This window comes from Ornithodoros turicata, chromosome 1, assembly GCF_037126465.1.
Source record: "Ornithodoros turicata isolate Travis chromosome 1, ASM3712646v1, whole genome shotgun sequence".
In the NCBI taxonomy this organism is placed as follows: Eukaryota; Metazoa; Arthropoda; class Arachnida; order Ixodida; family Argasidae; genus Ornithodoros; species Ornithodoros turicata.
The window spans coordinates 67,367,562-67,381,812 of NC_088201.1; the positions used below are offsets into that span (position 1 = coordinate 67,367,562).

The 14,251-nt window shown below is 44.9% G+C and overlaps 1 long non-coding RNA gene and 1 pseudogene across 1 annotated transcript; one reads left to right on the forward strand and one right to left on the reverse strand.

Moving 5' to 3' along the window:
- Positions 1–372: 372 nt before the first annotated feature.
- Positions 373–1,306, forward strand: LOC135400129 (uncharacterized). Its single transcript, XR_010424535.1, has 3 exons — positions 373–516; positions 629–844; positions 1,140–1,306. It is a non-coding gene; the product is annotated as an uncharacterized LOC135400129 (long non-coding RNA).
- A 1,483-nt stretch (positions 1,307–2,789) lies between these two features.
- Positions 2,790–8,104, reverse strand: LOC135365850 (uncharacterized; annotated as a pseudogene).
- Between the last annotated feature and the right edge of the window lie 6,147 nt (positions 8,105–14,251).

Below are 14,251 nucleotides of genomic sequence, written 5' to 3' on the forward strand. Positions count from 1 at the left end.
GGCACTAAACAGCTTGAGCAACATTTCCAAGCTAGTGAACCCCATGAAAGCAAGAGGATCAAACAATCAAAATATGTCATGGACTGAGCTCAGTGACCCACAAGAAGCTTTATCAAAGAGGAGAAACCGACTCGACCCTCTCTTTCGTATCATACGTCACGCTGCTGACGTGGCGACGTTCCGACCTATCGCGGACGACTCCAAATCTTAGAACGTGGTGACATGGGTGACGTTTCTCAAATACAGCCAATGAAAAGTCGCGGCGCCGGCGCGGAGGGTTCCAGCTTTTGCAGCAGCGTCGGACGCCGGCGCCATGTCTACGCTAAGCGGGCTAAGCGAAACCGAGCACGAAATTTTCAGTCATTCATCTGCGATCAATCAATTGTGGTACAGCGCAACCCCGAGGTGCACGCAACCAAATCTTTCAGGTGATTCAACAGAAAGTACGCCGTCTGGGGAAAGCTCCGCCGACAACCATGTCGCAAACCATGCTGACCGTATTGGAAACACGAACTGGTAAGCGGTGCTGTCAGGAGAGCGTCTTCTACGTAATGCATTAGTGCAAGACCTCACGTTGTCTTCCAACGTGTCGTATGGTATCTCACACGTTATCCTTACAACAACTCAGGTGCCTGTGCGGACGATGCGTCAGTATGACTACATCGACGGGAAGTGTGTGCTGTCTGGAATACCCCGCCATAGCAGAGATGGCTGAGGAGGCTGCGATAAAATGCATAACACAGCACGACGAGTTCAGAGCTATTCGTCTGAATGAGGTGGTGCTACGGGTTGCAAACCGTGACCTACGGCAACGTGGAGTGAAAACTGGGAAAGCATGAAACGAGTAGGTACAAGTTCCCGCAACAATAAAGATCTCGCGAGACACCTTGTACTTATCGTATCAATAAATTGATGTATCAGTTGACAAGAGCACGTGACATGCGACAACATATTTTCGCTCGTGACATGATGTGCGCTTTTGGGGCCCCAAAACACAACTCCAGTTGAAATCGCCATATCTCATATTGTTTACGTTATCACACTTGGTACAGCAGTATATGTTTGTTTTTCGCGAACGCGTTGTGCGATTCTGACATCGCTATTGATTTCATAAATAATATTTACACCTCTCCTTTCAGGCAGTACCGGTTCACATCCTATAGACAGTTCGTGTTATGGATGCGGGAATGCCTGGGAAAATTCAACAGGAAGCCTCTGCCATCCTGCACAGTTGACATTATCAAGAAACACTTTCCTTCAAGAGTATACAGGGGTTTTCGTTACCCAAGAAAAAGTGAATAAACGTCTTGAGATGCCACAGCACATGTTTATTCTTCATGTACATCCTGCACCATACATGAGGCTATACACATAAAAAATTCTTTCATCTCTTCTGCCCCAGGCATTTCGGAATATATGTAGCCTGTTTGTGTAGTTGGAGCTAACATATCCATTTTTTGTTTTCTACACAATTGAAATGATGCAATAACAGGATTAGTGGCAAATTTGCAGAATGCACCATAATCATCTGTGTGCTTCTCTGTACTTGCAAAATTTGCATTTTGCTTGCTGCTTTATTTGGACGTTCTTTGAACTTTGCAGCGCTAAAACTGGTGTGAAGCATGTCACTGGAAAATGTCACAAAAAATATGGGCATACACAATGGGACCACATCTGGCAAACATAAGTAACGCTGCTATAGGAAATTATGCAATCATTGCACTGACTCAGTGCTTGCAGTATCACAGCATGGCCAACGTTACTGTAGCCCTGGATGTACACCTTTTCAACTCTTGTGATGGCAATGTTATGAATAGAGCGCGGATAGAAATGCACTAAAAATAACCAAAACATGCAATAAAAACAAGGAATTAAAGAAGATGTTTTCCCTCCTTCTTGACAACAGCAAACGGGGAAATTCGCCACATGAGGTGCACTTCACTACCCCGAGGCACAATGGATGAACCACACCGAACTGAATAGAAGATGGTTAGTGGAGTCAGTAAGTCAACATCAGGGGAAGCAAGAACATCAACAAAACGCTAGGCGAAACTACAGAGCACACCGACATGCAGGAACATCATAAGATAGAGAGGAGACCGGCATCAAGGAGAAAGATCAGGAAATACCGCAGAACATGACGATGTTCGACCATGTTAGACCAAGGGCCAAGGATGGTTGCCAATGTGAAAAGCAAGAAAACACTACATTGAATGCATACTTGTTGGGAAGTCTCGTGTGCCACTGTAAAGAGATCTCAAATATTTTCAGTATCGTGCACTTCGCACTGCTTTGATGCTGAATGTATTTCACACAGTGGAGCAGCAAATCGGGGTGTACATCTCTACCCACAGCACACAAATAGTATTTGATTCAGGGATTTTGCAAAAGACAACGCAAAGGCTTCCTGAAACCAGCAAAAGTATTTACGACAAAAAAATGAAAAGAGAAAAATAGAGGAAGACTGTGGCTATGCTGGTCCTCTGGAATTATGGCAAAATATGCATTATTCATGCATCGTAGAGCCATTCTAATTGGTCTCAAACCAAGACGAGTGCATTTTTCATCGTCAAACTAAGAAGTCATATGGATAAAAACGAAACACAGATTCGCCTGAAAATTCGCACTTTGTGCTTCGGGGAAATATTCCATATATCACGGAAGCTTACACTTCATCCCACACTGTACAGCAGGACATGGAGCCTAATTTGACACATGACCCAAACTGGGTGCCATTTCTTCTACGACCAGCAATTTTCTCAGCGCATGAGGACCCACTGCAGTTCACGTCAGTGCCCCCACCTTGATATCCTAGCAGCCACAATGTCTTCTTTCGGCAGCCTCTCTCTGGCATGACTCATTGGTGGAGGAAAGCTTCTAGACTTGCGGGCATTCCTGGCATGTTCAAACGAAGGACATGCATTGCACTCTGCCTCCGCTTGTGCCAGTAGCTTTGCGACATAATCTACAGAGAAAGCAAGTGAAAATCAAGCATGGCACATTACCATCATACGAAAAAAAAAAGCACTAATGTTTACAATAATAGTTCAGATAAAGCGAGGGCAACACAGAGACCAATCAGAGATTAGGACCAAGATCAAGCTTCTTCAGAGCATGAGCCTCGTCGCAGATTTCTCCCTCACAATACATACTGAACGTTGGGGGAGTCTTGATCGGGCAAGCAACTTGATGGCCGTGTCTCGCTTTGCATGCTTCGATCTTCCGTCGCCGTGCTCCAGCCAACGTCTCTGCCTGGCAGCGTTCCGCATTCTCATTGAAGTGCAATATTGCAAGTCTGGTCCTATAAGAGTACAGAGTCATGTGATTTTCTGTTTTGCCGGCTGAGAAAACAGCAGCTAACCTGCAGAGCATGCCCTCAGGTGAAAAGGCCACAGACTTTGGTGCGAATCTTATCAGCAGGCTGTGAAAGCACTCGAGCGCATACACTCTAAATCGTTTTACACCTTAAAGGGTGTAAATTAAAATGTTCATGGCGCACACCTTTTAAGGTGTATTTTAACACCCTCATGGCAATTGGGGTGTAAAGGGTGTAACGCCGAATAAAACTGCTGTGTTTGTGGAACAACAACAACAACAATAAATGAAGAAGTGATGATGACATGGGTTTGTGGAAATAAGCTGGTAACTGTGTATTCACAATTACCAGCATATTGCCTATAATCACATTGAGGTCCATATATGTATGCACATCGAGGTGATTAAATATGTGTGTAAACATGCACAGCCGACATACAGACAATCATGTATGGCGTGGCAGCTGTGCATGGCAATGAAGCATGGCAGCTGTATATAGCTTTTCGTGAAACTGTAGACCTTCTCATGAGCAGGCACCTCCCCCATATGCATGTTCATTACTTAGAACGCTGCATTTATTCGTTTCTTCAAGGCTTTGCAGTGTTGTACCCACAAATATCTAACCACTGTAAAATGCATTACGTTGTTCATTATGCGCGACTCATCATGATGTTTGGTCCTTTCCTATCTGTATAGTTGTACGCGTTTTGAAGGGAAACACCAGCATTTTAAAGATGTTGCTAGAAAAACTCGACATTTAAAGAACATAACCCTTTCATTAGCGAGAAGACATCAATTTTATGAAATGTAGCCCTTACGCTTTATGGTCGCAGCCCTTCATCAGAAATGCCACATCTACTGATGGTTCCAAGGAGATTCAAGCAGAATCTATAGTCTATGTGAAAAGTGCAGTTGATAATGATAACATATTTGCTGTTGGCTGTTGTTGCCAAAGAATCTTCAGAGTAGGACGTACCCGTGTTTATTGAGATTGCAGGCATACATGTTATTAACTCTGATACCATTTTTCTCATACAAACATTAACTACTGTTGAGTATGATGCGCACTATCATGTATTTGTTCTGTCTTGCAATGAGGAGCAAAGTGTTTTAAGAAATTTAAGCACTATCTCAACAGACCTTCTAAATTTGCATGCATTACCAGATGGTAGACTTGTTGTAAATCCAGGCCATGCACTGTTGTAATGTAACTTCCTGTTCCCTGTTGTTGTATATATTTACTTTTGTTCATGTGAACGAAAACAAACATACTCCCTTTCTACACCCAGGCGACACACTATCACCATATTTCACCTGAGGGTGGAGTACACTGACGTTACACCCTCAGGAACTTCCAAAACAAAGTTGTAGGGTGTGAAAGGGGTGTGATCTTTGTTAATACACCTATTTTACACCTTTAAAGGTGTGAAACGATTTAGAGTGTAGGTTTGAGTGCTCGGTGACATTTGGGCCATATCCTTCAAAAGGCGCTGATTTCCCGTCACCTCCTTGAATTTTTTGTAGGCAAGGGAATCTGTAATTGGAGTCATGCAGCAGCATTAGAGAATGGGTACGGCACTGCAACTAGTCTTACCATGCTTCCACAGACTCAAACAAAAATGCAGATAAATTGTTTCAGACTTACCTGACTCAAGCCACTTTCCATCTGTAATTGGGTCGTGAAGACACCGTGGATATGTTTCACTGTGGCCTTCGTAAATGTTGACAACATGGTTTTGGATGCTGAGCCATGCGTCAGTAGTCAACTTTGCATTGCCTCCACCAGCTTTTGCTCACCAGTATAAATGGTTAGATACGCACTGAATCCAGGGTTCCAGGCCATGACAGTTAGCAGTTTTGCTGATGGCAGTCAGCTTGTTTTTCACACCTAGGACCAGTGCCGGATTTAGGGGAGGGCAGACGAGGCACTTGCCCCGGGGCCCCCACCACAAAGGGGCCCCCACCAGTAAAGGTCTTGTCCAAGGGAAATCTGTTTTGCATGCCTGAAACGCATCCCTGAAACGGAAACTTGGTAAAAATCTGTCCTCCGTCCGCGCATATCGACCCCGAATAACACATTGGATAGATATAAAATACACAAGGGAGCCCCCACAGCACAGTGCTCCGGGGCCCCCACCACTGTAAATCCGGCACTGCCTAGGACAGTGTACTTTGAAGAACCAATATAGCCACCCACACTTCAACTTACCTTTTGATATGTGCCAGATATCAAAGAAGTGCTTTATTTGTGGCTCGTGCACCTCCATGTGCTTCCTTATAGAGGGATGTCGGTCAGTTGTAATTGAATTCAGTGTTATCCCTGTTTTGGGACAAATTAATTGGCTCTCACACTGAACATTATGCTGACAAAAACGAAACTAAGCCACTGGAACAAACGTTGTGCTTTCAAAAACTGAAGGCTTCGGATGATCCCCTCCTTCTCCATCTGTACACTTGCTATGACTCTCTCATTCTATGTGTCGCATTTGAAAAATATTAATTTTTTATCATGTGCTAAAAATTAAAAACTTACCTCTGCAAGCTGAACTTGCACAGAGTGTACAATTTTGTTTAGCTGGTCCACATGAACGTTGTATGTAAGGTACTTCGCAGAAAATCCAGCGAGTCACATCTTCCGTCCCCAGAGACATCAACTGACTGGCCTTTCAGCTGATCAAGGAGCTGCTTCTGCTCCTCTAACCATACCTAGCAGAAACCGATTTCGGCATGTATCACAATGGGGCACAACATGACGGGCACACTTGAAGGGGCATAACTTTAGTAGTGTAAAACCAGCTGTATTGACTTGATTGTGCTAGCAAATTTCTATTTCGGCATAAGTACCTAAAGCATAACATCTGAACTATGGATTGAGTCACGTTGGTAACAGCTAACCATGTAAAAAGGATAATGTTTGCAGTTCTAAAGGTGCAAACAGAACTTTGTTCTCATGTTGAAATGTTCGCTGCCCCTCACAGGCAGCGAAGACTAAGTACCAGCTCTCTAGTTATAATACTCCTGCATTACCCACTAACCTTCTCTACAGCTGGGGCAACGAAGCTGCTCTGGTACTTGTAAAATGTTGTCAGGCTAAATGTTTGAACATTTATGTGTTTCAACATTCGTAATGTGCGAGCAGCATTGACATCACCAAAGAATATGGCGCCTGAGAGTTGAAGATTTCCAGCTGGTCTCCCATTAATGAGAGACTGGCTGTCCCAGGTTGGCCTTGGCTCCGAATGTGGTGTCCACTGTCTTGACTCAGGAGGTGAGACCTTGAGGGCGATATCCAAAATGATAGTCACTGCTTACTGTTCATTCTGACCAGACTTGTACGTATTTGGAGTATTGTATTTAAAATACTATATTTTAAATACAATTCGCGGTATTTTGGTACTCTACTCAATACTTTTTATTTTGTGTATTTGTACTCTATTTAAAATACATTTTATGGCATTTTCTACTCAATACTCTAATTACATATTTTGGATCTCCCTCTCAAACTTTCTGTGTCTCGTCTTTCCATTATCTTTCTTGTTCAGTGGAAATTTCCTGAGTCCCTCGGACTTGACCCGGATAGTGACTCTAGACCCAGACGTTGGCCCTTCTTGGAAGTCTCCATTTAGAGATCATACCCGGTTTGTACTAATCTTTGGCCACTGAGGGTTCTATTATGTGTGCCCTGACGCGGTGACGCAGGATTCTGACCTGGCCGAGCAGGGACATGCTAAAAGTTTGCTTTGTTCTGGGTCACATATACTTAGTGAAGTTATGTGGTATCTCTTTGTCATCTTTTTGGGACTTCTGTTTAGATAACTCCTATCACACAGCGGCGGCTAGCGCAGTGCGCGGGGTTTAGGTGATCCGTGTGCCATAGCGGCGACTTGCCGCATTGAACAGTAACCGGTGACTTTTTGTGTTCAAGGATGAATAGTATATTAATTGTATTTCAAATACCTTTTGAAGTATTTTGTACTCTATCTTAATTACTTTAATTTTCATGTATTTATACTCTATCTTAATTACATTCTAACGTTAGTATTTATTATCTTATCTTAAATACATTTTTGAGTATCTTGTACATGTCTGATTCTGACTCATGCAGAATTAAATTTGTGTTAAATTAAATAAATGTGAACGTAACATCAACATCGCATTAAATAAATGTAACGTGATAAGGATATATTCTCATTGCCTCTCCATCTCCGGCACTGGACACCTTTTCAAAAACTCATTATGTTGTTTTGTTAAAAGGCATGACGATGCATGGCAGCTGCACGTATTCGCCAGTATTCAGTGATTCATCCCACTACACTGCGCAGTTCCATTTCCACCAGAAACAACGTTCTGAGCAAATCCCTGCCATATCAGTACACACTCTTAAAAATGAACTTCACTGCAAAGCACGCTCCTAGCCAACCATAACCTCTAATGATACCGTTATCTGCCGTGATTTGCTGAAAACGGGAGGCGTACGCCTTTTTTGTGACAATTATGAACAGCATAAGTGTCACAGAAAGGCGTACGCCTCCCGTTTTTAACAAATCAGGGCAGATAACGATATCATTCGAGACTATGGGTGGCTAGGAGCGTGCTATGCGGTGAAGTTCATTTTTAAGAGTGCAGGCATGAAACATGCTATCCACTGCAATAATGATTCGCAGATTAAGAATGCACTTACCGTAAGAGCACGACGTTTTGATGGTGCGTCAGCGGCATCCTTTGGCAGCAGCAGGGACGGCACAGCATCGTCACGAAGCTTTTTGCTGACTGGCCCCACGATGGCCATGCAGTACGCACTACACTCTTAAAAATGAACTTCACCGCATAGCACGCTCTTAGCCAACCACAATCTGGAATGATATCTTTATCTGCCCTGATTTGTTGAAAACGGGAGGCGTACGCCTTTTTTGTGACAATTATGAACAGCACAAGTGTCACAAAAAAGGCGTACGCCTCCCGTTTTCAACAAATCAGGGCAGATAACGATATCATTCCAGATTATGGCTCGCTAAGAGCGTGCTATGCGGTGAAGTTCATTTTTAAGAGTGTAGGTGCGAAATGCTCCTCACAAATGCGGGGGACCTTGGGCAGATTCTCAACAACGTTTCCGCTGTCCAGCAAGTTCAATCCACATGGACCTTCGCGGTTCGTCACAGGGTACAAGGTGCATCCACAGTTTCGGCGGGTGGTACTTCACCCATCTGTTCGGGCAAGTCGTCACAATGCACGTCGCCGGCATCGTGGGCAAACTTCCGAGTTCGTCGCAAAATTGGTTATGTACACGAACTTACACTAAATATTTACACGTTATATTTGCAGACAACCAAAGCACTGAACTATATGTACACGATACTGAAGACGCAAACGAGTAAAGAACCGAAGCGAAGCGAGGACGAAACGAGAAACTCCCCAAAACAAACGCACGTGGAGAAGCGAAGTCCGAAATCCACATGTGCTTCCGTGGCTGCGGAACGCTTCCGCACACGAAACGTAGTGCGTAGCAGAAATTGAATTTTGCCAGCTTTTACTGCAAGTTTCAATATTTAACTTCACAGTTATGATAAGAATTGAGATTTTTATTCTGGCTCAGCACTTACTGGCACACTGCAGTGAGGTTTTACGACTCCGCCTTATTGCCCAGGAGCAACGTCAAAATGACGTGCAGTCATTGTATTCACAAACCCGCAGGGCGGAGCCAAACCACAAAAGAGTGCACCGAATATCTTGTTTGTTTGAGCGTTGAATGCTCATTGCAACACTCGTACTTCACGATATTTTGCACTTCTTAAAATACAACGCAATGCAACCGGAAACATTGCACCTTACACATCGGTTAAATGCTCCTTTAAAAGCACAGCGCGATGATGTCACTGATAATGTTCCTGTACCGACGGAACCACCAAACGCTGATCCAGTTTCCGATATCACATCGTGAATGCTCCAATACAGTTCGGGCGATAATGAAACAGAAGAGGTTGTGTTGCCTCGTGCTGGTTCAATGGAGGGCTTAACGTCGCTGAAGTTACAGCATAGCTGCATTAAAACCAGAAAAGGGTTAGCGATCCGCCACATAGTAGAGTCACCGTGGCCACTCAACTAATGGCCCACTCGGTTAATGGAACATTTCCATGTACGCGTCGCACCTGGCGGCAAGAGACGACATGATGATAAGACGACGAAGCAATGATGACAGATTAGTACCACGTGGGCGTATGGTGAGCTAGAATGACTGGCATGATAACCGGCCTATCCAACGCATGGGAGCCCTTGGTCGCGGCCGTGGCACCCGGCCACGTGCGATTGTTTACATGGATGCGCTGAAGCTCGCTGCGCGCCTTGCGGAAGGATTTTTGTGGGGATCCGAGGTACACTTCTGTTTCGTATCGCATGCCCTTTCCGTGAAATGCGGAGGTTCGCACCGCGCCGGCCAAGAAACGGAACAGTGCCGATGGATGGCTTATCAGGGCATCACGAGCTCTCGCTCAGTACAAGGTCGTTGCTTGCTGCATGAGGTTCTCTCTCTCTCTCCCTCTCTGTCCCTTACAATTGATAATGTCGTGATACAGCAATGATCATAAGCGATGCGACGGTGGTCGGTCTGTGCATATCACCGTATTCTCGCTCAGCCAATGCCACCTAGGTGGCATTGGCTCAGCCCTGAGGGATCTTCTTCTTCCTCTTCGTCTAACTGGATGGTGTCTGGAGCTATGTGGTCTCCCTGGTGGGCACCTGCAGCTCCATTTCTTTTAAGCTTCAGCGTAGTGCGAAGACGTGTCTTGAACGTGCGACGCTCTGCCATGAGCGTCACTGTTTCCTTCATTCTCTCATCCTTGCGCTTCGAGGAATCCTTCCAGTAGCATTGGCCATGCGTTGGGCGTTCTCTCGCTGCGCGTGCACAATCTATAAGCAACCTGTACAACCTAGGCCTCCATGTATTACACCAGGCCTGAAAGCTTCGCGATTTCCCCATTGAAAGCCTGTGCAGGACTTAGTTCACTTATCTGCCATATGGCGCTCGCTACATGGCCCAGGATGGCGATGCTATTGGGACCTTGCCAGGTTTCGGAGCTTCGGCACAGTTCTGCGCTCTGGTAAATGTGTCGTGTGGGAACTTCTCAACGACTATGATTTGGTCACGTGGATTTGGTACTGTGAGTGTGTCTATGTTGTGTGCCTGCTCGGAAGAAAGAGACAACTATAACTCGCATGCGTGAGGATTTTTGAACAATGCGAATCGATTTCGCTTGTGGATCTTGTCATCATAATGAACGAAAGGGAAATGGCACAAGCAAGACTCCCCACCCCCCCACACACACGCACACACCCCATTCCCCTTCTTATTCTTTCTTTTCATACCTCAAAGCCCCAACTCGACTTTTTCTCTCTCTCTCGAGTGAGGGCGGCAGGGATAGCTTATAAGACCACTGATCTTCTGCGAAAAATACATTTTCAACTCCAAGAGCATTTCGTCAGAAGACTACGCACGTGATTTTGCAGAATAGGTCTCGAAAAAAAATCAATTACAGAAATTCAAACAGCTTTTATAATCGAGGAACTTGTGTGATAACGATGGTTATCGTCTGCTAGTCCCGAATGCGCCGTGCACACGGTCCACACCGAAATCAATGCTCTTGGTCAAAAGTTTTCTGGGCAAACGTTTATTCTAACACACGGGGACAGTAATTCATTCGTGAGTAGAGCGCACAACCGCCACAATCCGTGGAGGCAGCTGCTGCGCGCATTACCATGAGCGAGGGTGGTGGTGTAGTATAGTCTTTTCCTCATTGCGGATCGCAGTCTGCTTAGCAGCCTTCTGGGCCATGTAGGAAGCACCAATGTGGCAGGTAAACGAACTAAGTGCGGCACAGCTTTTTCTTGGGAGCTTTCAGGCCTGGTAATACATGGAGGCCTAGGCACAACTTCTACCCCGCCGAAAAGCTGTTAGCCGGAATCGAATCCACAACCTAACGCCAAACATTAGAGGGTTTTAGTGAGGGGGCCTCGATAAATCACTGATTGTAAAGTACGGGTAGATTTGGTTAGACGAAGTACAATGGCTATTCCTTGCAATCTAAGCGTGCTTGTGTCCTCGCATTCGAAATCGGCTATCGCATAAGGACCGCGTCCAGGCACAAGAAATGCCAGGATTGTGTGTCGAAGGTAATTTCTCTCAGTGACTCACAGGTTAGAGCACAGGTCGGAGTCGTGCGCAGTGCAAGGATTATCGAACCTCAGCGTTTGTGATGCGTATTCTTTCGCGTTTTATTAGGCCGGTAAGTGGCCGAAATAAGTAGGGAAGCGCACCACGTGTGCGGATAAACAGTTTTCGACGGTTTAATCAGAGGTCAGATAAACCCTCGTTGCTTCGGACTAGTGATGTGTCGTTCGTGGACGAACCCTTCAAACTGAACTAGTCATTCGGGTGAACTGAACGAACTAGTTCAACAACAACCAAAACATTAGTTCCGCAATTCAGTTCATTGTGCCTCGACACCCACAACGCATCCGCCATACGTTTTGATACGCTTCCATGTGTGACATCTGCGCCATCTAACGAACGTTTTGCAAAGCTAACAAAGCACATGCGCGCAAGAAGAAGGGCGGGAGACCACGGCGCATACGCTGTGGCCTTGAGTGGCTGTGACGCTGCGCTGAAGTGGACTGTGTGAAGGAACTGAACTGGATGAACTAAAGAACTAAACGACGTCGCGAGTCGTTTTGAAGTACTCGCAGAGCCTGCCCCTGCTGGAAATAGTCGGCATGATCTCATTGACTTCTCGCCGCAATTTTAATGAGATTCAATGAGAAATCAGACTGCGAATTCGCTCAACGTGTAAAAGCCGACTATTTCTCATTGACTGAAGTCGAAGTTAAGCAGAGAAGCTGCCTTCGCGAAACCGGGCTCTGCCGTGTTGTGTGGCGAAGACCACGTCACGAAGCAAGGAACCAATTGAACGAAATGGTTTAATGGTCGTCAGTGAGAAACTCTGACTTCCAATTGATTGAATGAGACTCAACATGTTGTGCATTACAGTCTGCACCAATAGAAGGAATGAGGAATTGATCTAATGTGTATCAATGAGAAACTGCTTTCCAATTGATTTAGTGGGATCCAACATGTTGCATGGCCGCCAATACAATAAGTGAGAAGCCAGTTGCTGAAGGAACGAGCGTAATGGTGACCAATAGTATATCGTCACTCTCAAATTAAGTAATAATATAATTAGGAAGAACGCCGTACGTCCGTGTAGAACATGAACTAATTCGAGGAACGCGTCCGATTCCAACAAATGAAACTTCAGAATACGCACCGTATCGACATATATTGCGAGCGAAAATTGAACGACAATCTGACATAGTATAAATTAATTAATGAAGCAAATGAAAATTTATTCTGAACAAATCAACTGAGCAAGCCGTTCGCCGATGTCGCCGCTCGCAGAGTCCGAAGTCCGAAGCGGGCGCGTTGTAACACGTTTCCGAGCCGCACCGCATAGTGGCTCCTCCGCGTTGAAAATAGTTCGCTACGTTATTTCAAATGTTCGTGAACATATACTCAAAAGCACATGTGCCGTGGTAAGTTTATAAGCACCTATTACTTTAAGCTATTGTTTCTGCATTCGTATGACATTCCAGTGCACGGAAGTCCAAGCGTTTCCTCAAATCTTCAACGGATTAGTCAGTCTGTTACGGAATGCCGAGGTGTTCGGATGCGCGCCTTGTCCCGCCGTGGCTCACAAGCAGTTGGCGTATTTCCTGCGTCATTTTGAGGATTTTTCCCCTTTGTAAGGTATGTAATCGATGTTAGAAACATACCCGTTCTTTCTACACAGTCTCACATGTTTTTATCTCAGTTCGTAGGCATTACAACCGGTGATGGGAGGAGAGCGAAATGTGCAGTCAGTGTTACCTCCCGCGCTGTGAGCAACGGTATGTAATATATTTGACACCCACTCACACTGACATGCTGCTGTTCTTGTATCTTTTAAAAATTGTGTTTCTTGAAGGTTTGGCTGGTGCGACGCAGCTGGCATAGGCATTTGTCAGCAGGTGGCCAGAACGGAATATTACCGAAGTTGGATGGAGTTGTTTTTCACGCTTGAAACGCAAGCTGGACGGGGCATCGCGAATCACCTACGAAGCACAGAAGACCATGATGGTTGAGTGCTTCAAGACCTTCTGTTTTGTTCGTCGACGCTGTACGGACGTTGGCTACACATCACTGTGAAGTTATTGATTGCGGATTTATTGTGTGTGTGTTGATGATGGACAGTATGCTTTCAAAACATGTAAGTGCTGAATCGAGTTTTTACTATTGTTGTTCACTATCTTGCTTGCGAATTTCAACTGATTGGTGAATATTCACACTTCCTAAACATTTGAAATAACTTTCACCTTTATATATCCCACTTGTAATATATTAATATCTACTGTATTGTGATGTATGAAGAAATAAATGTGCACGCAGAAACGGCATCTAGTGTAACTCCTTTCTACAGTAAAAACATGCGTTCTGCTCATTCGATGCAGCAGAATCGAATGTTATTACACATTCAAAAGGTGAATCGTCAATGAGAATTTCCATGTGACTTTAATGGGAAAATCTGGGCTACGGCACATTGACCAATGGTAAACTAGACTGGCCTCCAATAGGTGTGATTAAGCGTGGTTCCACTTCATCCCCATTGACATTTACAGTGATTTCTCTTTGAAACCCACTAAATTCCAGTAGTTTTCAATATGGTATTTGTCCAAAATTGTCGATTCGGAATGGGAAATTTTGGCTCCTTTCAATGAGAATTGTGAATGTGATATCCACTTAAACCGAATGAGATTTCTGGGCTATTTTGAATTGGACTATTTCCAGCAGGGGCCGTTGCCTGTCAGAACTGCTGCTCGTCCACAGCCGATGCGCTTAAAGGGACTATCGCAT